Here is a 24,205-nt window from a genome sequence, read left to right on the forward strand (position 1 = left end):
CCTCCGGTAATTCCTCCAGGAATTCCTCCGGTAATTCCTCCAGGAATTCCTCCGGTAATTCCTCCAGGAATTCCTCCGGTAATTCCTCCAGGAATTCCTCCGGTAATTCCTCCAGGAATTCCTCCGGTAATTCCTCCAGGAATTCCTCCGGTAATTCCTCCAGGAATTCCTCCGGTAATTCCTCCAGGAATTCCTCCGGTAATTCCTCCAGGAATTCCTCCGGTAATTCCTCCAGGAATTCCTCCGGTAATTCCTCCAGGAATTCCTCCGGTAATTCCTCCAGGAATTCCTCCGGTAATTCCTCCAGGAATTCCTCCGGTAATTCCTCCAGGAATTCCTCCGGTAATTCCTCCAGGAATTCCTCCGGTAATTCCTCCAGGAATTCCTCCGGTAATTCCTCCAGGAATTCCTCCGGTAATTCCTCCAGGAATTCCTCCGGTAATTCCTCCAGGAATTCCTCCGGTAATTCCTCCAGGAATTCCTCCGGTAATTCCTCCAGGAATTCCTCCGGTAATTCCTCCAGGAATTCCTCCGGCAATTCCTCCAGGAATTCCTCCGGTGATTCCTCCAGGAATTCCTCCGGTTATTCCTCCAGGAATTCCTCCGGTTATTCCTCCAGGAATTCCTCCGGTTATTCCTCCAGGAATTCCTCCGGTAATTCCTCCAGGAATCCCTCCGGCAATTCCTCCAGGAATTCCTCCGGTGATTCCTCCAGGAATTCCTCCGGTGATTCCTCCAGGAATTCCTCCGGTAAAGCCTCCAGGAATTCCTCCGGCAATTCCTCCAGGAATTCCTCCGGTGATTCCTCCAGGAATTCCTCCGGTTATTCCTCCAGGAATTCCTCCGGTTATTCCTCCAGGAATTCCTCCGGTAATTCCTCCAGGAATTCCTCCGGTAATTCCTCCAGGAATCCCTCCGGTAATTCCTCCAGGAATTCCTCCAGGAATTCCTCCGGACATTCCTACAGGAATTCCTCCGGCCATTCCTACAGGAATTCCTCCGGCCATTCCTCCAGGAATTCCTCCGGCCATTCCTCCAGGAATTCCTCCGATAATTCCTCCGGTAATTCCTCCAGGAATTCTTCCGGTAATTCCTCCAGGAATTCCTCCGGTGATTCCTCCAGGAATTCCTCCGGTAATTCCTCCAGGAATTCCTTCGGTTATTCCTCCAGGAATTCCTCCGGTAATTCCTCCAGGAATTCCTCCGGTAATTCCTCCAGGAATCCCTCCGGCAATTCCTCCAGGAATTCCTCCGGTGATTCCTCCAGGAATTCCTCCGGTGATTCCTCCAGGAATTCCTCCAGGAATTCCTCCAGTAATTCCTTCAGGAATGCTTCCGGTAATTCCTCCAGGAATTCCTCCAGGAATTCCTCCGGTAATTCCTCCGGTAATTCCTCCAGAAATTCCTCTAGGAATTCCTCCGGTAATTCCTCCAGGAATTCCTCCGGTAATTCCTCCAGGAATTCCTCCGGTAATTCCTCCAGGAATTCCTCCGGTAATTCCTCCAGGAATTCCTCCGGTAATTCCTCCAGGAATTCCTCCGGTAATTCCTCCAGGAATTCCTCCGGTAATTCCTCCAGGAATTCCTCCAGTAATTCCTCCAGGAATTCCTTCGGTAATTCCTCCAGGAATTCCTCCGGTAATTCCTCCAGGATTTCCTCCGGTAACTCCTCCGGTAATTCCTCCAGGAATTCCTCCGGTAATTCTTCCAGGAATTCCTCCGGCCATTCCTCCAGGAATTCCTCCGGCCATTCCTCCAGGAATTCCTCCGGCCATTCCTCCAGGAATTCCTCCGGCCATTCCTCCAGGAATTCCTCCGGCCATTCCTCCAGGAATTCTTCCGGCCATTCCTCCAGGAATTCCTCCGGCCATTCCTCCAGGAATTCCTCCGGCCATTCCTCCAGGAATTCCTCCGGCCATTCCTCCAGGAATTCCTCCGGCCATTCCTCCAGGAATTCCTCCGGCCATTCCTCCAGGAATTTCTCCGGCCATTCCTCCAGGAATTCCTCCGGTGATTCCTCCAGGAATTCTTCCGGTAATTCCTCCAGGAATTCCTTCGGTTATTCCTCCAGGAATTCCTCCGGTAATTCCTCCAGGAATCCCTCCGGTAATTCCTCCAGGAATTCCTCCGGTGATTCCTCCAGGAATTCCTCCGGTGATTCCTCCAGGAATTCCTCCAGGAATTCTTCCAGTAATTCCTTCAGGAATGCTTCCGGTAATTCCTCCAGGAATTCCTTCGGTAATTCCTCCGGTAGTTCCTCCAGAAATTCCTCTAGGAATTCCTCCGGTAATTCCTCCAGGAATTCCTCCGGTAATTCCTCCAGGAATTCCTCCGGTAATTCCTCCAGGAATTCCTCCGGTAATTCCTCCAGGAATTCCTCCGGTAATTCCTCCAGGAATTCCTCCGGTAATTCCTCCAGGAATTCCTCTGGTAATTCCTCCAGGAATTCCTCCGGTAATTCCTCCAGGAATTCCTCCGGTAATTCCTCCAGGAATTCCTCCGATAATTCCTCCAGGAATTCCTCCGGTAATTCCTCCAGGAATTCCTCCGGTAATTCCTCCAGGAATTCCTCCGGTAATTCCTCCAGGAATTCCTCCGGTAATTCCTCCAGGAATTTCTCCGGTAATTCCTCCAGGAATTTCTCCGGTAATTCCTCCAGGAATTCCTCCGGTAATTCATCCAGGAATTCCTCTGGTAATTCCTCCAGGAATTCTTCCTGTAATTCTTCCAGGAATTCTTCCTGTAATTCCACCAGGAATTCTTCCTGTAATTCCACCAGGAATTCCTCCGGTAATTCCTCCAGGAATTCCTCCGGTTATTCCTCCAGGAATTCCTGCGGTTCTTCCTCCAGGAATTCCTCCAGTAATTTCTTCAGGAATTCCTCCGGTAATTCCTCCAGGAATTCCTCCAGGAATTCCTCCGGCAATTCCTCCAGGAATTCCTCCGGTAATTCCTCCAGGAATTCCTCCGGTAATTCCTCCAGGAATTCCTCCGCTAATTCTTCCAGGAATTCCTCTGGTAATTCCTCCAGGAATTCTTCCTGTAATTCTTAGGCAGCGTCTCCAGGAACTTCTCCTGTAATTCCATCAAAAATTCCTCATGGAATTCCTTGAAGAATGCTCCTGCAAATCCTCCAAGAATGTCTCCAGGGGTTCCTCTGAGAATTCCTCAGGGTATTCTTCCTTTAAATCTTTGATCTTTGATAAATCTTCCAGGAATTCCTTTAGAAATCGAAGAATCGAATAATTCCTTTGGTTGAAATCGCTTCAGTTGTTCCAAGCACCGCGAAGCAGTGCGAACCACTGTCGTAGATTGAATGGTGATTGGTATGATTTATTTTAGTTGAACTCCACTTTTCCGGTCCTACTCTCTGACTTATCCTCCGCCTAGCTACCACCCACCAACACCCACACAGACACAAACACCGCCGCCCGAGTGAAAAACGGCCCTGCCAAGCGCAAACGGGTTCAACGGGCCAGGAAAAATATGACGATAACATCGTTATTTGTATCGCTCGTTTGTGCGGCTCTCGGAGTGCTGCTGGCTGAGTGCAGTGCAGCAAAGGCACCAACAGCGACAACGAGCAGCGTAAATTTGGTGCAAGCGGAAAACTTTTTAAAAGAAGATTGCGAAACTTTTCCCTTCGAAAATCCACACTTGCCGTCTTGCTCCGTCCACCCGGTCCAGGGTCCAGTCCAGTTAGTATAGTCAGGGTCTCGGAGTCTAAGCCGAGCAGCCAGCCTAAAAGTGCATTTCGCCTCTCCTCGAGGTTCGTTAATTCAAGAGCGCGAAGGTACACGGCCGTCGGAACGAGAACTGCAGCTGTTCAACTTTCAACCAAACAGTTCTATCTCGCAATCACATTTCCGGATCTTCCACGCCAGTCGCCACTACTACTGTGTGCTACTGGCGGCGGCGGCGGCGGCAACTACCTACACGGTCAGAAAATTCACTCATTTTCGAGCTAAAGTGGGACAACTCAAAATTGAGTAAATTTTTTTTCCAGCGATAGCGCAGGCCCAAGTGCGAAAATCTCATCAGTTTAAGCCGTATAATATTCTTGATGATGCGAAGAATATTATACGGCTTAAACCAGTTGGATTTTTGCACTTGGGCCAGCGCTATCGCTGGAAATGCAATTTACTCATTTTTTGAGCTGTTCCAGTTTAGCTCAGTTTTGTGTGAATCTTACTCATTTTAGAGTAACATTTTCTTAGCGTGTACTATTCATTGTTTTTTGTTCTTGGATTTCCGTGCTTTTTTTCTCTCTCTTCTTGAGTTCCTTGGGCGTTGGAGTCCGGCGGCGTTTAGCAGTGCAATCGACCAGTGAAGTGAACTGGAGTGCAGTGAAGCCTTCGTCAAGAGATAGCGTCTGACACTGCACAAAAGTTTTGTATGGGGGATAATATGTATAGACTTTGATGCTGTTCCGCGATGAGCTGATGATTACGAGAGTTTAAAGGAACGTTTGTTTTTATGTTTGCTTGTTTCAAATATAAGAATGGGAAATGGCAAAACTATGATTGAAATCATCATTGTAATGGGGGAAGTTAATAGATATTATTCAATACAGTAAAACATTCTGAAATCTATACCTTACGCAAACTTACGTTTCAATTCATGTAGTTTAAAATGAAAGGAATTCTTGAATGCTACATTATTACCAGGCTCCATACAGCAGCCAACCTGTGTTTCGACTTTTAAAAGAGAATTCTTTCCAATCTAAAAAGTTACTCCAGCTACTCCAGTTACATATTGTATACAATAACCTGTAATTACTGCTGTAACATAATAACACAGACAAACAGACGTAACACCTTGAACGATTTTCATGAAAATCCATCGCACAGTTCACACTATTTACCATCACCTGGTGGAAAAGTTGCACGAATCACTGTGTTGTGCAATATCGTCAACAGAAGGCGCTAGTGTGAAACGTCAAACGCATAGAAAAACGATGCGCGCGCCTCTGATTGTGAAAGCCGCAACTATGAAAATTCAAAATGATCGTTGAATGCGTGGTCGATGGAAATTTCGCAAGTGTTACGCCTGTTTGTCTGTGATAATAACCTCCATCGTATTCAATACCATTTTCCAAAGGAGTTTTAAATTACAGGTCGGTTTCAGTATGGAGTTTGCTAACAATTCTGCATGGAAGATTTTTTTTTTCATGTAAAATCGAATGAGTTAACACGAAAGCAATAACAATTTAGTATTAATGTAAGGTGTAGATTTCAGATTTTTTTACAAGCGAAAATTGGGTATCCGAAGCACATTTTACATTATATACGTCTTCGTTCATTTTTCATTCGCCTGATCCCATTTGGTCAAATGTCATTCGGAACAATGAGTAGGTCAACCAACGGTTTCTTACTTACGGTACATCAATGACCTTTTCGGGGGTTTCGGCATTTACATACCTGCAAAAAAGAAAAAAAAATACCTTGATTAAAATTTCATACACACATTTTGGTTTATATTTACATCAAGTATATATAATAGAACATATCTAAGCAGAGCAACAGGAGAATAATCATTGCTTGCACTTCAGTCCATCTGACTTGGAAACAGAGTCTCGAGCTCGAGCCGTGAAAAACTGGAAAATTCAACTTGACAAGCCGAAAAAAGCTCCTCTCTTCCAGCCTATCGTACGGTTAAACTGCATTGAACTAGCATGCCATCGCTGCACTAAGAGAATCGAGTGGGCTAAAAATCGAATTTGTTTTTTTTTTTTTTTGAGATGGGCAGTTTGAGGACAAGAAAACAACTATTTTAATATTTTGTTATGTAGATTCTACGTACAGTTTTCGATGAAAAAATACATAACTTTGTTTCTACATCGATCTGTACTTAATATCAGCGAATTCAAAAATATAAAATAAATGAAAAAAAAATAATTAAGGCTTTGTGAATTTGAAAATTTTGTATCTTCTTTTCATTGAAAATTGTACGTAGTATCTATCTGTTGATATCAAAAAATCAAAAATGGTGTCCTCTTGTTTCTTTTGAAAATCGATGAATAATAAAACTAAAGAAAAAGTAGTCCTAGGCCAACTTTGAGGCTAGAAGTCACCATTCTTCAGAAATAATATTTTTAAAAAATAGAAGGGTAAGATTTTAGGAAAATTCTAATTTCATGACACTACTTTTTTCGATAAGTCCTTGTTTGCAACCATGCCAGTCTTTCTTCTTACGTTGAGTTGATTGAATTAAAATGCTGGTAAATGTAGTACCATCTTGTCATGGCAATGGCTTGATATGTACTGATATATTATAGAATAGCTAATAGGGTTGTTTTTAAAAAGGATTTAAAAACTAAAAAGTTTCAAAAAATCATAACTTTTGAACCAGTTGATCGGTTTTAAAGTTCTTTTTAATTGTAGTTTTAAGGAAAAATACGTTGAAAGGGTTTTCATGGTCTCGAGACCCAACAGGTACCCTGTTTTTATATTTTTATCGAAAAATTCGGAAAATTTGGCATAACATATCAAAAAATCAGAGATGTATGGTTTTTAGTTTTCAAGAAATGATTTTTTGAAAATAAAAGGTCAAATTTTCCAATACAAAACATTAGGGGGATTCGCTTAACTGCATAAACTGATTAAACTGATTAAACGTCGCGATCACCAAGGCAATCTTTGATTATTTCTTTCGCAAAATCATGAAACATTTCAAATAAGCAGAAAATCATGTCTTACGCAGCAATTTAATCTGTTTAGTGAGTACCCCTATTGTTTAACATTTGATTATATGTTGAATCCTTATAAAACCAAAACCAAAAAGACCAGGAATCAATCAAAACAGCAATACAAGGCATAGTTTCATGAGGATTTACAATGTCAGGTAATTTTAAAGCAGCAAGTTTTAAAATACATGACTCTCTATGTTCGAAAAATCATATCTCAAAAAGTAAAAAAACATACATCTCTGATTTTTTTTTATGTGTTGCACAAAATTTCCTGACTTTTGTGATAAAAATAAAAAACCAGGTTATTCGCGATCATGAAAACGTGAAAAAACTAAAATAATTGCATATTTTTTGCACCCTAACGTAATTTGGCCACTTCAACGTATTTTTCCTTAAAATTACAATTCAATATCTTTCAAACAAAAAAAAAACAGAAGTTTAAAATCGGTCACCTGGCTTAAAAGTATATGTAGGTATATAGATTGAACGGAATTCATACTATTACGAACAGATAGTCAATTAGGGGGCCTGTCCATAAACTACGTAGACTCTGAGGAAGGAGAGAGTTCTGGCAATGGTCCACACAAATTTTGAAAATTTTGTATAGACAAAAGTCGTCGTGAGGGAAGTCTACGGAAATCATATTGGCATCTGGACATCTAAATGTGATGATAAATGTTGCTTTAAGTACAAACAGTCCTTAAAATATCCTGAAATATCCTGATACATAGTTCATTCTTCATACGCTCATCACCAAGGATAAGTGAGAAATAATGATTTTGTGTTGAGGCATAAAAGGGTATCCAATTTCAAATTGGTTAGCCAAGGGGTGCACGCTTGGAGTGTTTACTCAAAACGAATTAATTAGTAAAAACCCGATTTAATCCACCTATGGTGAACAGAACCCTTCTTACATTTATTGAAATTATTGCTGTATTATTTGTATTTAACATATTTATTTCGTGCTATTGACCAAAAGTTCTAGAAAATATTATGGATTTGGCATCTAGAGGATTGGTTTCCAAAACACCATCATGAACCATGGGCTAAACCACCAGAAATGCCAGACACCTCCTAGACTCTTGTATGGAATGTTTAAAAAATAGCTTACATATTCTGGAATATTGTATCTTATGTTAACTGCCAAAAGATCTTGAATCGATTAAATTAGCTCCGAAGTACTTGGTATTGGTGTAGAAAGGACAAAAATGATATATCTACTAAGTTAATCAGTTTTGGCATTAGCTAATTATTTTGGCTGTCCGGTTCTTGCATTTTTTCCACAATATATAAATTCAAAGCTTTCATTTAACATATTGTTAGTTTTCATAGAATTCCTGTTTATTTGTAATTTGTTATTTATAGCTTTGTTGAAAACAATAACCTGCTATAGTATACACTATATATGAGGTCAGCATTATTTATTGAAAAGTAATTTCCCATATAATGGTCAAAAACTCATGCAAGATAACAAGTGAATATAATAATAAAATTAAAAAAGAATTTATTGAAATACTCTTTGTAAGATATCTCAGTAATCAAATGTCGAATCGAAATAAAATTTCAGGGCATTTTACAAGGATATTGCAGCTTTCATTTGGTGCTGAGAGAACCCAAATCGGTTGTCAGACGGCTGAGATATTTATTATGGTACCTTTGGTCAAAAATCTCTCAAAAAGTTAACATGTATTACTCCCAAGTACTCTTTGAAACATATCTCGTTAACCAAATGTGCAATGCTAATGAAATTGTATAGGATTCTACTAGAATGTTGTAGCTTTCATTCGGTGCCAGGAGAACCGAAATCGGTTGACAGATGGCTGAGATATTTATTATGATACAGGTGATCAAAAATCTAAATAGTTTAGTTGTATAAATCCTAAGTACTCTTCGAAAGATATCTCTGTAACCAAATGTCCAATCGAAACAAAATTTATGCGCGATCTACTAGGATGCAGTAGCTTTCGTTTGGTGCCAAGAGAACCCAAATCGGTTGACAAACAGCAGGGATATTTATTATGTTACACTTGGTCAAAAATCTTAAAAAGTTTAGATGTATGACTCATAAGTACTCTTCGAGAGATATCTCGGTAACCAAACGTCCAATCGAAAAAAAATTCAATAGCGTTCTACTAGGATGTAGTAGCTTTCATTTGCTTCCAAGAGAACTCAAATCGGTTGAGAGACGGCTGAGAAACGTGCGTGACTTTTTTTTGTAACGCACATACACACACACACATACACACATATACACACACACACACACATACAGACATTTGCTCAGTTCGTCGAGCTGAGTTCTTTGGTATATGAGACTCGGCCCTCCGGGCCTCGGATCGAAAGTCGGTTTTTCGAGCGATATTTATACCCTTCTTATGGGTGTAAGAAGGGTAAAAAAGAATTTATTTGAATACTCTTCGTAAAATATCTCAGTAATCAAATGTCGATTCGAAATAAAATTTCAGGGCCTTTTACAAGGATATTGTAGCTTTCATTTGGTGCTTCTAGAACCCAAATCGGTTGACAGACGGCTGAGATATTTATTATGGTACCCTTGGTCAAAAATCTCTCAAAAAGTTAACCTGTATTACTCCCAAGTACTCTTTGAAAGATATCTCGGTAATCAAATGTCCAATCCTAATGAAATTGTATAGGGTTCTACTAGAATGTTGTAGCTTTCATTTGGTGCCAGGAGAACCGAAATCGGTTGACAGACGGCTAAGATATTTATTATGATACACTTGGTCAAAAATCTCAAAAGGTTTAGTTGTATAAATCCTAAGTACTCTTCGAAAGATATATCTGTAATCAAATGTCCAATCGAAATAAAATTTGTAGGCGATCTACTAGGATGCTGTAGCTTTCATTTAGTGCCAAGAGAACCCAAATCGACTGACAAACGGCCGAAATATTTATTATGATACAATTGGTAAAAAATCTTAAAAAGTTTAGATGTATGACTCATAAGTACTCTTCGAGAGATATCTCGGTAACCAAACGTCCAAACGAAAAAAAATTCAATAGCGTTCTACTAGGATGTAGTAGCTTTCATTTGCTTCCAAGAGAACTCAAATCGGTTGAGAGACGGCTGAGAAACGTGCGTGACTTTTTTTTGTAACGCACATACACACACACACACATACACACATACACACACACACATACAGACATTTGCTCAGTTCGTCGAGCTGAGTTCATTGGTATATGAGACTCGGCCCTCCGGGCCTCGGATCGAAAGTCGGTTTTTCGAGCGATATTTATACCCTTCTTATGGGTGTAAGAAGGGTAAAAAGAGTCAGTATATTTCCCTAACAGATCATGGTTGCAGGAGAGTAAGTGTTCAGAAAAATTCAAGGTGATGCCATACAATGTTTCAGAGGGGTTTGACCTTTTGAAGACATGCAATAAATATTATTTCGCCGCATCTGCCGCAACCTCTCTGGTCTTGAACATATTTGTTTTGCTCGATTCCATCACCGGTCCATAGGCTTAAGAGGCCTTCCAGAGATATTTCAAGGAGGATACTAGATAGATTCAGGGCATTTTTGGGGACTTTAGGGAGGTTTCTTGTGGGTATCAGGGAGTTCCATGGGGCTTTCAGAACAGAGGGGTTTCCGAGGCATTTTAACGCGTTCCAGAAGGTTTCGGGAGACTTCAGGGGCTTGCAGAAGCTTTTTTTTTATCTAGTTCATTTATTAGGGGCTTAATCGCGTTTAACGCTTTGCGAAGCCAAAGTTCAATTTTTGAATGATATGTACAAATTCAATCTTATATACCATAGTTAGTATGGGTCGGAGCCAGGGTACTCGTGGCAGCTCGAGGTTAGTAAGTCACAATGTTTTAAGCATGGGCTTAGAAAGGACTGGGGTTAAGGGTTCTCTGAAGCTCATCCGGGCGGTATCTTTGGCTTAGCGTTTTCGTCGCCTTATAATGTTGATTCCACCTTGTTGGTTCTCGTCTGCCGGGAGGCCAGGAACAAAAGACAAAACAGAGAAAAAATACTGGGGAAGAGAACACAAGCGAATTAAACTTTTATACCAGCAGAGCGAAGAAAGTCGAAATACATCCCATGTATGTGACATCGCGGGTCCCCAACACATCTCTCACAAAAACAAAGGGTTGTCTACCTCGGTCCTCAAGGGTATCCAAAAGTAGTGCTCTGGAGGCGTCATTATCCGGGTACTGCCAAACTACGTAATCGATGTCATCTAACCGGAACCGCACTTAGTACAAACATTGCTCAACGCGAGGTTAATCCTGTCCAGCGTGTCCAGCGAGTAATGGTTGAACATTACGCGGATGAAATTTCGACTTCCAAACCATACCACCACACTCGCAAGGAAACATTAGGAATAATGGAATGTAACCACCGTCCCAGCTGGCCATCTCGCCAATCATGTTGCCAATTTTGAAGAGAACTCTGGCGAACAAAATGGAAAAAAATCATCATGTGAAATTCTTCTATCATAGATCTCACCTTTCTGTGCGCCCACCTTTGCGAGAGAGTCCGCCTTCTCATTGCCATAAATTGAGCAATGTGAGGGGACCCATACAAAGGTAATCTTGTATGATCTTTCGACCAGTGCACCCATTTGCTCCCTTATTTTTGTAAGAAAATAAAATGGATGTTTTACAGGTTTCATCGACCAGAGTGCCTCAATCGAACTAAGGCGAGAAGATGAAGAAATGGTCTACGAGTATGTTGGAAATCATCCCCAAAGCGAAGTTGATTGCTGCCAGCTCAGCTACATAAACCGAACAAGTTTGCGGAAGGCGGTGAAATTTTCATTGAATACACCGAAACCAGTGGATCCATTTATGCGAGACCAATCAGTGAAGAATCTCTTACAGGAATTGACATTTTGGTACTTTTCGTAAAAATGCAAGGAAAAGATATACATCGAAGTTGATCTGGTATTCCTTGAATAGCTTGTTTTATGGACAGATCGTATTTAAGAGGAACTGTCATAAGTGTACACGAGGAGGATTATAACTTGGTAGGCTTATGTCAGATGACATGTAGAACAGATAGATTCTCATGAATTTTGACTAAGTGTTCAGACCGAGCATTTCTTCGAAGTTTTCAATGACAAGTGTGTTGCTCACTCCACACTTGATAAGTAACCTTAGCGAGAGTTCCCAGAAGCGGTTCTGGAGAGGTTTCACCCCTGCCAAGACCTCTAGGCTCGCATTATGCTGTGAGTGCATACATCCGAGGACAATGCGCAAACAACGATGTTGAATTCATTCCAGCTTTATTAGGTGGCAGTTTGCTGCTGAGTGGAAGCAGAAGGTGCTTCAGTAAAGTTTGAATGTATATCGAATGGTCTCAGGGGAGTTTATAAGGATTTTTTAGGCGTCTCTAGGCGATGCTAAGCCTTTCAAGGTATTTCAAGGCGTTTTCAGAGGCTTCAGGGAGCTTCAGTAGAGTTTAAGGGAAGTCGAGGGAATATCAGGAAGGTTTTCTAAGGGGTTTCAAGACGTTTTTGTGGGTTTCGGGGTGTTTCAGGGAACTTCAGGCCTCAATTAAGTATAAAGACAGTATACAGATGTCTCACAGAGGTTCTCTGAAATTTGATGAATTTCGTGAGGTTTCAGAGGGCTTTAGACAAGTTTAAAGTAAGCTCACGAGAGCCTTAACCTTCCGTCCATCGCGTGTTTGATGACCACCGCTAGACCCACGTCTTTCAAATGTGTTGTACAAAATTCAACATCACAATCACTCGAGGGTTAAAATGATTCTGATGGGTTTTAAGGCGTTTTAGAAGGTTTCGGAAGGGTTCAGTAGAGTTGATGAGAAGTCTACGGAGCGTTTTTTAGGTTTCAAAGTGTTTCAAGACGTTTTAAGCCAAATGAAATGGCCCTTTCAAGGGATTGCAAGAGCCTTCAAGGGACTTCAAGATTAACGAAAGTCTATGTGGGGTTTTCTAATGGGTTTCAAGGCATTTCAGTAGTGTTACAGTTGCGATGATCTGCGTATGATTGTTTGTGTTTTTTTTTAATAATTGTTGATAGCAGTAGACACATTCAACCGTGACGTTATAACGTTTTGACGCGTTTTTGGTCAGATTTCTAACTATATCTCATAGATACAGATAGGTACCTTAAACGTCAAATATTTTTGCATATTCGGATTCCTTGCAAAATTTTAGGTTAATATGATCTGTTAAACATTTAGCTTTTATTTCAAAAGTATGTTCAAAATGGGAATTAGTAGCGTGACGTTACAACGTTGTAACGGCACGCTACTCATTACTATTTTAAATAAGATTTTCCAATGAAAACTAAATGTTTAACAGATCCAATTTACTGCAAACTTTTCAAGGAAGTCGAATATGCTAAAATATTTGAAGTTTACGGTACGTATATAAGAGTTATAGTTGAAAATCTTATTAAAAAGGCGTCAAAATGTTATAACGTCATGGTAAAATGTGTTAGTAACTGTTTGTTAGTACAATTGTTGTTTGATTATTCGGCCTCCGCCTACAGAGAAAGTTGAACGCTTTCTTAAACTCTTCCTAATGTTAGACCATTGTCGCTAATTGTTGAACGGTTCTTGCTTAGTTCGTTATTAATGATGTATAACCCGACATAAATCTATCATTGACCTGTTTTTATTCTGGCCATCACATCGAACATAGACCCAATAGTTATAGGATGTAGGTCCAGCAGTGGTTCAAAATTTGACTTGTTTTTGAACCGACATACGATAATTTTTCAGATGCCAGATTATTTTTTTTCAAAAATCTGTATCAATACAAATTTTTCTGTATCGCCGTATTTGAGGGCACAGCAGACACCAAAAATCCTAAAATTCGATATAAACTAATAAAATTGTGCTGCTTTTAGACGGTTTTAAATTTTTACCGGTGTTTATTTCTCTAAGACGTTTGTAAAAATGCACAAATTTTCATAAATTCTTCTATGTTTAGGCTAAAATTTATAAAATTTTCGTTAAATTTCCGAACATTTTATGTTTTCTGGAGAATTCTGTATCACATTTGGAAAATCTGTATTTTTCTGTATTCTGTATCTTGTCTGTATAGACAGTCAAAAATCTGTATAATACAGAAAAATCTTTACATCTGGCATCACTGGACAGTATATTCAAATGGCAACGAATCAATTCTCCTTTGAAGATAGCTCTGGTCGACTGAAATAGTTTAAAACATGACTGGAAGTTAAAATGACTGAACATATTTGTTGGTTACTGCTCACAAGATTTTTTTTCAACACTGATTCAAGGGATTCAAGGAAGGTTTTGGAGGTTTTCAATGAAATTTCTGGGGATTTTCAGAAAAAAAATGAAGTTGTTTCAAAGTTTTAAGTGATATCAGGGATACATTCCCTTGTTGGGGTCTCCAGTTAGCCTTGTGGATAAGGCTATGGATCGCCAATCCGCAGACAGCGGGTTCGATTCCCGTTTTGGTCGAGAACTTTTCTCTCTGGGCATAGTATAATATTGTCCTTGCCTCACAATCACAATATATGCAATGGCAGACAAAGAATGACCTTCAATTAATAACTGTGGAAGTGCTCAAAGAGCACTAAGTGGAAGATAAGGTAGGCCAAGTTCCAGTGGGAACGAAGACCCACAAAGAAGAAGAAGATTCCCTGAAACGCCCTTGAAACCGCCTAAAACCCCCAGGAACACCCCTGAAATCCCTTGGAAACCCCTTGGAACGCCTTTGAAACACCATGAACCCTCTTGAAACTCACCGAAATGACCCTGATATCCCTCTAGGCCCATAGAACTGTTCTGGAACGTCCGTGAAACCCTTGAAAACCCGTGACACCCTTTAAATCCCTCGAAAGCCCAATGAGAACCCATGACACGCCCCTGAAAAAACTTGAGACCCCCCGGAACAACCCTGGAACGTCTCTGGGACACCCTGAAAGCCCCTGAAGCTCTTAAAACCTCTGAAAACGCTCCTGATTCCCCCTGAAACACCATGGCACGCCTTTGAAAACCTCTGGAATACTCTGGATCATACTTTAAACCTCTTGAAAGCTCATGAAATGCACTATAAGGTAAAGTGAGAGAAAATCTGGCAGTCATGCAAATACTTCAGGTTATGCCAGTGGTCGATAATTGAATCATGGATTAAAATGAATGTGTGATAAACAATATTTCTTTAAAATGAAACAACAAAGAATAATGTAAAAGTGTTAAGGATATCCTTCCAGTACTAATAGCTATGGTGTGACTTTGATATGTGTGGTCGTTGGCGCCAACTTAGGGGGGCAAGCATGGTTTTGCCCCCCAATACTTGACGATTTTTCGATTTTCCCATTCAAGAAATCAGAAAAATCGGGCTTTGGATCGCCCCAAACCAACCCCCCCCTAAAAATTGACCAAATTGGCACGTCGTCTGTTTGTGGTCGGTTTGCCAGTAAAGCTTATTTTCGAAATAGTTTAAACTTATCTCAAGAAATGTGCAATTTTCGAGTCATTGACGGAACAATATTTTGAAATAATGCAAAAAAAAATAGATATAAGTTTTTGTCTTTCTCGTACGAAAAACGAATTTTCGATAGAAGGCTCGGAAGGTCAAGCCATATATACCAATCAACTCAGTTCGACGAATTGAGGTGACGTCTGTATGGTCACACACTTTTAAGACACTTACTTAATCGAACCAAAATTGTAACGCATTGTTTGCTATTAAAAATGGTCCGGATCGTTCAAGGCGTTCCGGTGTTATGGCCATTTCAATGATCCGGAACAGCACCGGTAGAACTGGCACAATATAAAACTAAATCAAGCCCCATCAAACTGTGCCGATTTGTGTAACCTTTAGCATGGTTGAGCGAAAATCAACACTAGAGACCATAAATTCCACGATGTCGGTCCAAAATTCAAAATGGCAGCTTAATTTTTAAGATGGCGGCTCAAAGTTCAAGATGGTGGCTGTTTATTGGAGTTTTAGATTCTAAAACCATGCTATATGCTTGGCTATATGGGTATATTTCGTATGAGAATGGTGTCTGGAGTCCAAAAATGGCGACCAAAATATCAAAGATGGTAGACAAAAATCCAATATGGCGGCTTTATATTCAAGATGGCGACTGTTTAAAGGAGGTTTAGATTCTAAAACCATATAATATGGGTATATTTGATATGATGAAGATGTCTAGAGCTAAAAAATGGTGACTATGATATCAAAGATTGCGGTCTAATATTCAAGATGGCGCATCAAAATTCAAGATGGCGGCTGTTGATTTATTTTTGGCTAGAAAATCATGCAATTTGGGAATAGTTGAGCCTTAATCTCCATCTTGAATTCTGAGCCGCCATCTTGGATATTCTGGTTGCCATTTTTGGACACCAGACATCTTACTCGTGCCAAATCTACCCATATTGGGTTGTTTTCAGCGCCTCAAACTCCATTAAGCAGCTGCCGTTTAAAATTTCGGGACACCTTTTTGTTTATTTCTGCTCACCATTTTGGGCTCTCTCTCTCTCTTCTTGGCGTAACGTCCTCATTGGGACAAAGCCTGCTTCTCAGCTTAGTGTTCTATGAGCACTTCCACAGTTATTAACTGAGAGCTTCCTCTGCCAATGACCATTTTGCATGTGTATATCGTGTGGCAGACACGAAGATACTCTATGCCCAAGGAAGTCAAGGAAATTTCCTTTACGAAAAGATCCTGGACCGACCGGGAATCGAACCCGTCACCCTCAGCATGGTCATGCTGAATACCCGTGCGTTTACCGCCTCGGCTATATGGGCCCTGGGGAAGAATATTTATAATTATCAAATATATTGCATTTTTCACATAAAAAATCGTTTTGTTATTTCAAGTTGACTATGGCCCACATTCTGGCCATTTATGAAGTAACATTGTTGATTATAATTCTATGTGTAGATTGACACAACCATCCGAGGTTAAAAAAGTAGAAAATATATTCATGTCCGTCTGTTACAACAAAAAGCTTCCATAGTGATCTCGCTAAACTTGTACACATATGGCTCAACTCATCCACAATCCCATCAGAAAAGTACTCCAAAGTGCCAGTTTTCTTTTCCGCTTGTGGAACTTTCCCCCATCTCCTCTATCTCTACCCAGTTCCTGAAAATTGGTGGCGAGAAACAGCGCTCCTTCCGGTTTTCCCACGAATAAACATGACGATTGCATTCAGCCATCGAGGTCAGCTTGTCCACGCGGATGGGAGAGGTGGCGCGCAGCGTAACAGTCGTTGAGTTGATTTCCAAAAGAAGAGAAGGAAACTATTATCTCGTTAGAAAGATGATAATGTCTCATCATTTTGGCTCGGGAGTGGCGACTTTCCGGCTGAATAAAGAAACTCCCAAACGGACTGCTGCCGCGCCACGTTGCGCACCGGGTTATCCCAAGAGGAAAAGTTTGCCAACATAACCCGCCCCGGGCTCACCCCCATCTCCACCGCATGGCTAGGACAACGGCGACGCCGACGTGCTCCGTTTCCTCCGCCGAGACGGGATTTTGGGTGGTGGTCACGAGCTTCCTCGCGGGTGCTTCTGCTCTCGAGTTGTGCAGCGAAATTTAGGACTTCCTAGCGAGCTGGCGAGCAGCAGCGTAGGTATAGGACAAAACGTGAAGCAAGTTGTCGCAGAGTCGTCAGTAGCCGTCGTCCTGCTGCTGCTGCTTCTGCTGCAGTTGACTACTCAGGGGCTTTTGTCGGCAAACGATGACGACGACAACGGCGGCGACGGCGGCGGACTTTGGCATGAGTGACTTGAATAAAATGAAGTCAAATGGCACATCGTTAGGGATAATGTGGAGTACATTAGACTTGGACGCGGCCAACAGCATAGAAACAAGTTCGGCTGGTTGGTGGCTGGGTTTTAGTGGAGATGAGTACGGCAGGAAAGGCGATAAATTTGGTCAAACGAGCGGAATGCTGCTGGAGGAAAATTTGAAGTCGTTTCAAAAGGTTTAAAATAACATTAACCACGAAATAAGGAGGTTCTGTTGGAAGAAGCTTTACATTTTAGCAAGATTTCGAGTTGCTCAATAATGAAAAAAATGATGAAATAATGAAAGTTTTTTTATTGCACCTCCATTGATATTACAGTTTGAATTATGAACAAATTCAAACATGTTGTGCTTGTTTCCCTCTGCTGTACATATTAAACTACCTCTGGGGTTCATATTGACCTACCATCACCCAGACCACCGTTTCAACCTTATCACCCAAGACAAACAAGCACACCTCTCGTCGAAACTGATATCGTCCAGTAGACAAACAAGTACAGCTCAACACTTCTTGTTATGCTTTCCCCAACGGCTCTACTCTGAACAACTTATAATCCCTTTGAACGCATTGCACAAGTCGAGAGCTGCTAGGGGCTCGATTAAATCCGTCGTGATTTTCCCTCCATTCGGGTAAATACGTAAATATTGAATCATCTAAATCCGAGCAAACCACCGTTCCTCTGGATTAAGTCGTTTCTGCAGAATTTGGTGTGTCGTTGAAAAATGATGACGCCGCTTGTTCCGGCATCAACCGCATACCGACAACCGACCGATCGACCGGAGGAACCTGAAGAACAGCAGACGACCAAGGAAAATAAAAGATTGCAATCAACCATGTGATTCGACTCAGAAGCAAACGCATGGAGAACGGTTCTGCTTGTTTGCCCATTTTTTCCTCTGAGGGGTCATTCAAATATGACGTCCATCATTTAGGGGGGAGGGGGGATCTGAGAAAGTGTGACACTCCATGTGTTAGGTATACGAAAAAGCGTGACAGAGGGGGGAGGGGGGGTCTAAAATTCCCGAAAAATGATGGACGTCATATTTGAATCAGCCCTGAGCTCTCCGTCGTCGTCGTTGCCACATCGGTCCACATGACCGGTTCATTTGTTTACCTTTATGTGCTTTCGGGCGTACGATACACGATTTTGAGACTGACTGCTTCTCAGTGTTTGACACATGTTGTCGTCATCACTGGAGCTTGTCGTCCGTTTACGTTCTTCTTGTTCGACAAGCTGGTTACGGTTGTGTTGTACGTACGTTACTTCCTGGTGTTGTGATAAGAAAATCCGAAGGGGATAAACGAGGGAAGCTTTTTGTCGGTTCACTTGGCTTGAAGTTGGATTAGCGAGGATGAGCTTATGGCTACGATGGTACGGCTTGAGCAGTGAACAGTGTCACACACGTTTTTTACACATTTTACTGAACTCTGTTTAATCGCTCAAAGGTCTGCATAATAATGACTCGAAAATCTGGAAGCACTTAGCCTCACAGGCAGGGATGGGAAATGACACGGAGTTTCATGAAAAAAAAAATGACACGACATTTTTCAATTTCCACCTTTCGGTATAAACCTCCGCCCTTTTACATCACCAATACATAATGGTGATTACTGATTAGTTATGGAAAATTAATAACGTGGTCGATAAACGTTTCTGAAGGGACAGAAAAATCGGCAAATAACAAAATGATTTTTTTTAATTACCCATCTCTGCTCACAAGTATTTCCTCATGCTTCCACGGGTCAACCAGATAACTAATACCGTCAAGCCTCAAGTAACATTTTAAGTTTTGTTCGGCTCTATAAGAGATCTTCATGACCAATTTTATAAAACTTGCAATAAAACTGATTTATACATCAAAACCTCTTGATTACCTCTTTAAGAGCATCTTCCGGCTAAGTGGACCACTCTCGTAGAGGTTTAGCAAACCACATTAAGAGTAGCAATTAAACTGTTTTAAAACATAGTTGAAAATTTTTTTAAACAGTTTTTTTATGATGATTGTTGTTTTTTTTTTTCAAAAAAAACTATGACAGCTCAAGATGCAGAGATACCTCTTCGATGGCACGTAAAGTTCAGGAGGATACATCATTCGTAAGAAGAAAACGATCATTTCAAAGTATTATTTTAGTAGTTATTGTGTTGGTAGGCTTATGCGCATTCAATTTTACCGTGAATATTGGGGTTGCGAACGAAAATGTTGAATATTATCATCTTGAAAGGAAATAAATCAATTAGTTAATTTAGTAAAACTATGTCGAATCACAAGAAAACCTAGCTGAGAGAGTTTATTTACGTGGGCATGTTCTGAAAATGGCACAGAACTATGAATTCATTGCTAATTTGAGCAAAATTAACTATTTTCCATTCACGTCAGCTAATTCTCGAATATGGCGACGACCATAATTAGCGAAAATAAAACGAAAGCAAGTTTACTTTTTTGATGACCGCAATAAACCTAGCAGTGTCGTAGTTTCTGATTTTCCACCAACAAATGACGTTACTAATCGAACGGATCGCCACCTCTTGAGTGTTTGAACAGTTTTATTGTGGTAATAATGAATGCCAGAAGGTTTACATATCGAAGAGTTTTGATTACTTTTAAAATCTGACTTTATGGTTATCTTCAAGTATATTATAAAACATTTCATCAATGTGAGTTTTAATTATTGCTGTAATAAAACCCTGATAAAAATCAAACAAAACCAATCAGCAATATAATTGTTACTTGGGGGCGCGTCAACTAAGAGTAGCGTACTTGGCTGGTAGTGCAGCCTGGTTACTGTTGTCGTTCTGAATTCATCTAGATTAAGTAGGTACATCTCGAGCATCTGTTCACCAAGAAGGGCTCAAACGGCGTCTTTTCTGACATCTAGCGGCTGAGTAGGAAATGCTGTATCACGTCAGGTATATCCATGGAGCCAGCCCCTTAGACGCAATGTAGGTAGCGTGACCTCGGTAAGGTCACTGTTTTCTGTTTGACGAAAAGTTTCGGACTGGGAATCGAACCCACACTTCGGAGCTTACGAAATACCTAGATTACTGTCGCTGCCAACCACACGCCTACGAATCCAACGAAAAAAAGAAGACAAAACATATAAAACAATAGAGAGGTGTTATTTTTGTAGCTAGCCGTCTTGAAGAATTTCTAAGATTCACTACTTAGGCGCTGTCCATAAACTACGTAGACTTATTTTTGGTCATCTCAGACCTCCCCTCCTCGTAGACTTTTGTTCTTACAAAATTTTCGAAATTTGTATGGAGCGTAGACTTTGGCCAGACACCCAAATGGCCAGGAGCAAATGTGTATTAAATTACGCACTACCGGAGAGTCCCTGACCTCCTCAACAACTTTGCTGAAGACACTAGTCTTCCGCCATGCCTCATTCCTCAGCGGTAATCGCGAAAATTACTGATCTTTAAATAGATCACTAGGCGTTAGAGACATCTGATCAAATAGATCGCTGGGCGTAATAGGGTTAAAGTTTTTTGCATAACATACCATGCGAAATCGTGTCAAATGCCTACATAGCCCTTCCTTAAGCAAGCATCAATCCGACATCATTAACCACTTTGAGCATCTCCGTTGTTGAACTGCGCTTAGGCTTGTAACCAGACTAATATGGACTCAATAAGTTGTTGAATAAGCACATCACAGTTTTCCAAATACTTCCAATAATCCATCGAATCGACGCAAGTTTTCGAATGAGTTTTCAATCGACATTCCCTTTATTGGCAATATGTCAGCATAATTAATTAATTACTCATCGATGTTTGTGGCCAAAACAGACGAGTGAATTTAATTCCAGACTAGACTAGACGTGACAAATATTGGCTAAATTATCTAAGGTTTAACTTGAGAGAGTGGAATCATAGGATAAGCTGACGGGATTGCAAGGATATAGAGAAGCATTTCCATATATCCAGGTATCACAGTTATACTGGTATATTTTACTTTCAGGAAAAATTCATAGGATTGCTGGCGAGGATTGGAAGGATTTGGCGTAACTTTCGTGGAAATGTAAATTGCTGCTCTTTGATCTGGCCAGGAAATTTCCCTGTGAAGCCCAGCCCCCCCTAAAGAAATAGTTTCTAACGGACTATTTGGAGGAGAACTTCCTAAGAAAAATATTGAAGCACAAATTGTTAAGAAACTCTTGGGGAAGAGCTCTCTGGAGAACTCCAGTAAAAGTATCCTTGGTGAACTCTTAAAGAATCCTCAATAAAACTTCTGAAGAAGAATTTCCACATATTTTTTTATGTATTCCAATTCCTGGAGAAACTCCAGAAGCAATTTGTAGAAAAACTCTTGTTAAGAGCAATTAGAAGGAACTCATAACGAGTATCCTAAAACACAGTTCACAATTAATTCCTTCTTGCCGGATAAAACCATAAAAAGTTTCAAAGGAACTACTGAGAGTTCTAATAGACCCCATTCAAAATTTCCAAATTAGTTTCGCAAGAAACTCGAAACTTTTCGTAATGGAATTTTCCACGACTTCCTTGGGCATAGAATATCTTCGTACCTGCCACACGGTATACGAATGCAAAAACATTTTTGGTAGACAAAGCTTTCAAATAATAACTGTGGAAATGCTCATAGAACACTAAGCTGAAAAGCAAGCTTTATCCCAGTGGGAACAATACGCCAAGAACCGGAGAAGAGAGAGAGAAAATACATATTCAGCAGGGAACCAGAGAGGGGTCGTTGGTTTCATGGATTCCCAAATTTGACAACTGAAGGAATATCAGCAAAGACCCATGCTTTTCTAGGAATACGCCCGGCGCTAGAATCAGGCTGTACTGGAGGTAGCCAACAAGATAACAGAACTCCCCAAGACTGCAGTGCTGAAACGAATCAACGATTAACATTTTCTTTTAAAATCTCTTTTCAAATCGTTCCATTCCCTTGCATTTTCTCCGTAATTTCGATAATACTGAAAATTATAACCAAACAAAACTACGTGCCACGGTTCGATGGTGCCCTACCGTCAGACTTCGTACTGTAGCTACAGTTGAAACCACAACACAGAACGGGAGCAAAAAACGTAACAAAATATTTGTAACAAGTTGTTTGTTTGATCACCACCGCGCCGTCAATATTGTGCCACATCGTCCGGAGTGCCTCTCATTCGATTTCCCTCACTTCCCGTGCAGTGGCAAACCTATTTGTACGTCCGATCCATACATAAAGTGGAGCTACTCAGCTCCCCACACCATTCGTCGCCGTCGTTGTCGGTGCGTTTGCCACCCATTGAGGCACCAACGATTTAATTGCAAGTTTTATCGTCGTTAAGAGCTGTTCGTTGTACGGCGATCGTTTGATTATATAATTGATGTTTTACTCCATTCATTGCAGCAGCAGCCTACGTACAACACTTTTGGCCCTTTCGGTGCCGGATAACAGGTACATATACGACACCCAGTTGTGCAATGAAGATTTTTTGTTTAACGAAAAGTTTTCGATGATGATTAACTTGGGCTTGTTAGGGGAACATCTGTAAGTAAGTCGAGTCAAGTACAAGACACTGAGGGGCCGTTCATAAACCACGTAGACTTTTTGGGGGGAGGGGGGGGGTCTGGCCAAAGTCTACGCTCCATACAAATTTCAAAAATTTTGTATGGACAAAAGTCTACGAGGGGGGAGGGGGGGTCTGAGATTCCCAAATTTTGGTCTACGTGGTTTATGAACAGCCCCTGAAGACGACCTTACAGTTGAGGTCGAAATACGTATCTGTCAAAGGATGCAAATTCTTAGTGGAATTCAAAGGAAAAGTTTTTTTCCGACTGGAGTGGGAATCGAACCCACACTTCGTAGCTTACAATGTGCCTAACCACACGGCCACGAAATCCAGTGCAGACAAAACACAGTGACACCCACTTGAAGCTCAAAAAAAAAAACTTCAAATGATAGAATCAATCATTTTTATCATTTATGTGATCATTTTCAATGCTTGCAACACATCGGAGATGAACTACAAGTATTGGAGTTGCCAGTTCTACTGTGAAGCGTTGAAGGTGCTGTCAGTTCTATTTTAACGCATCATGTAGAGACATATGATATAGTTTTACATAAATTAAACCATGTGACAGTTGATGAGTTCTTAACTACACCCGATACGCCCATCTGTTACAACAGAGTTTTTTCCGAACAGAGGTAGGAAGAAGAAGATTCTCTAACATAGGACCCAACATTTTCAACCAGCTTCCTGAAAACATCATAAATTCCCCATCTGTTAATAGTTTCAAGCGTAGTCTGATTAGCCATATGAAGAATAATATTGATAGCAATATCATACGTTAGTGATTAAGATTTCATGATTTTCGATAACTAAGGTACGAAATCTAATTTTCATTGTTTGTTAACTATTAGCTTGGATTACTAGCTACCCTACGCAACCCTTTCAAAGAACAAAGGTTCATTAGGGTTTGTAATTGTAACTAACTATATATTAAGCCTAATATTGATAATAAATTGAATTGAATTGAATATTGATTTCATGATACGACTCAAAAGTAAGCATTTCTGCTTGTAGCAACCTGTGAAGCCATCAACAGATTTTTGAATGACAATTTGCGTTACATTACATTACACATAATGGAACTTATAATTCTACCGAGTTTCCTTACATGAAATAATTACAAAACATTGAACTTCAAAGGGTTGATGTTGGTACCCGCTCCCCTGTCCCCTTTAATTACATGGAAACCATTATTGGAACACACAGATTCACTCGCATCATAGCTCCCGAAGAACAACGATTCATTTACTTTT

Source organism: Aedes albopictus, chromosome 2 (assembly GCF_035046485.1).
Source record: "Aedes albopictus strain Foshan chromosome 2, AalbF5, whole genome shotgun sequence".
Taxonomy (NCBI): domain Eukaryota; kingdom Metazoa; phylum Arthropoda; class Insecta; order Diptera; family Culicidae; genus Aedes; species Aedes albopictus.